Source organism: Emiliania huxleyi, assembly GCF_000372725.1.
Source record: "Emiliania huxleyi CCMP1516 unplaced genomic scaffold EMIHUscaffold_228, whole genome shotgun sequence".
Taxonomy (NCBI): Eukaryota; Haptophyta; order Isochrysidales; family Noelaerhabdaceae; genus Emiliania; species Emiliania huxleyi.
This window is the reverse complement of record NW_005200351.1, coordinates 32,512-35,275: the sequence shown is the minus strand read 5'-3', so window position 1 is coordinate 35,275 and position 2,764 is coordinate 32,512.

Here is a 2,764-nt window from a genome sequence, read left to right as displayed (position 1 = left end):
AACAACGTGACCCGCGGCGACTCCGTCTTCCTCCCCACCACCGACAACCACGCCGGGGGGCTGACCCTCGACGAGGAGGTGGTGATCATGCCAGACCCGGCCAACGACGGCAACGTCAACCCGCCCGCAGCGGGTGCGCCTGCGCCGCGCACCACCCGCAGCCGCGGCGGCGTCTCGACGGGCGAGTACAACAACATGCTCAACGCCCGCCTCGCCGCCAATGCCACGCCCTTCGGCATCTGGGCGGCTGCGGCGGCCGCATCCCCATCGTCGTCGGTCTACCGCAACACCACGGACCAGTGCGTCGCGTACATGTCGAGCGTGGACGGCCAGATCATGCCCATGCCGGACAACATCGTGCCCAAGCACTACAAGGACATCGCCAACATCCGCGACCCCAAGCTGCGCGACGCGTGGTACAAGGCGTATGACACCGAGTTCCTCGGCCTCATCCAGAACGGCACGCTCAAGCCCATGCGCCGCCCCGCCAAGGTGCGCGTCCTCCCGCTGAAGGAGATCGCCTCCCGGAAGTCCGACGGCCGGTGCAAGTGGCGCGGCTGTGTCATGGGCAACCTGATGCGGCCCGGCGTCGACTTCACCAAGACCTTCGCGAGCGTCGTCCGCTACGGCACGACCCGCACCGTGCTCAACGTGGCCGCGCAGGAGGACATGGAACTCATCACGTGCGACCAGCCCATGGCGTACACCTGGGCAGAGCGCGGGGAGGGCGAGACCTGGTACTGCGAGATGCCGAAGGGGCTCAAGGGCAAGCCCGAGTACTGCTACATCGACCCCATCACCGGCGAGGAGAAGGACATGGTGTGCGAGGTCGGCAACCTCTACGGCGCACCATCCGCAGGTAACGCTTGGTGGAACCACGTCAAGTCCATCAACAAGGCGTTTCCTGGGCTCGTTCAGTCCGAGGCGGACCCGAGCTGCTTCGTCCTCACCCGCAACAGCACGAAACTCATCGTCGTCATCTACGTGGACGACTTCGGCATCTTCCACTCCGGGACCACCGCTGGCAGGGCGCTCGCGCACGAGTACATCGAGCACTTCAACAAGCACGTCGGCAAGCCGCTCAAGGTCCACGAGGGAAAGGTGCACGAGTTCCTCGGGCTCAACATCACCAAGACGCAGACCGGTTTCAAGCTGTCTGCCAGCAAGTACATCGACACGCTGCGCGCGCGCTTCTTCCCGTCAGGCGTCACGCACGCGGGCTACAAGGTGCCCGCGGACAAGGACCTCCCGTCCATCGTCATCAGCGCAGCCGAGAAGAAGACCGCGCCCGACCCGCAGCTCCTCCAGCGCTGCCAGTGCCTCATCGGCAGCCTCATGTTCGCCACCAACGCGCGCCCCGACATCCAGTACACCGTCTCGCAGCTGGCGCGCTGCATGGCTTGGCCCGACGCGAACATCGAGGCCGCCGCCGAGCGCTGCCTCATCTACCTCATCGGCACGCAGGACCTCGGCCTCCACTACGAGCGCGTCGCCGACCCCAAGCTCTTCGGCTGCTCCGACGCGAACTGGTGCACCCGCCAGAGCACCTCCGGCTGCGCCTTCAAGATCGGCACCGCGATCATCTCGTACTTCTCCAAGAAGCAGGGTCACATCTCCCTCTCGACATTCGAGGCCGAGATCTCTGCCGGCACGCTGGCGGCTTGCGAGGCGGTCCACCTGCGCTCGCTCCTCGCGTCGCTCGGCTACAAGCCCAAGGGCCCGACCATCATCAAGATCGACAACACGGCCGCGCTGCGCGTCGCCGAGGACCCGGTCATGCACGACAAGACGAAGCACATCCTGCGCAAGGAGCTCAAGATTCGCGAGCTCGTCGAGTCCGGGGAGGTCAAGGTCGAGTACGTCGAGAGCCTCAAGAACTTCGCCGACTTCTTCACCAAGCCGCTCCCGCGCAAGGAGTTCGAGTCGTTCCGCAAGGAGATCATGAACGACACCGCCTAGGACGGCACAGAGGGGAAACGCCGACTTCCCCTTCATCAAATGTAGTCGACAACCGGCAGTATGGGCGCTCCTGGAGCTCCCCGAGTCACTTGTATGTTCGTCCCCCACCCTTGAGGAGGCTGCGCAATTGTGCGCGCGATAGTAGGAGATGTAGGAGTCGTCTAGCTTCTTCAGATCCTCAGCCTCGCTACCCGATGCGAGGATGGGGGGCTGTTGAAGACCGACGACCGCGCAGCCGTCTAGTCTACGGCCACACACACACACATAGTGTCCTTACCACCCCTGGACTGCATCTGCGCAGTTTCGTACCGCTGCGGCGCGGTTTTGCAAAAACCGTCCTGCAGCGGCGCGGTTTTGCCCTTCACCCGCAGCCTGGATTGATAGTCATTGTGGGTGTGGGGGCCGCGGGCCAGGACTTTTGTTTGAACAAAGTTTTGACAGTACATTTCTGTCGGGCCTTGGAACAGCTTGTGAGTGGTCACTGAAGACCTTCACATGTCGTACGCGTCGACGACCTTGACATGCCCGACAAGCGCGTGTGCCTGCATCGCGTCCATGCGCGCCACGTACATGGCGAGCATGATGCACGTGTACGAGAGGACGAGCGGGACCGTCTTGGGCACGTCGATGTCATTCACCGCGCGGAACATGTCGCCCGCGACCTTGCGGTAGATCGGCTGGAGCGGGTCCTCCTCGATGGCGTACTCTGCTCCGCCACCTGAGCCAGTCGCCGGCCCGGTGACAGCTCGAGGGGTAGTGCGGTGACGACATCGACCATCACGCCCATGTTCGAGGGCTCGTCCAC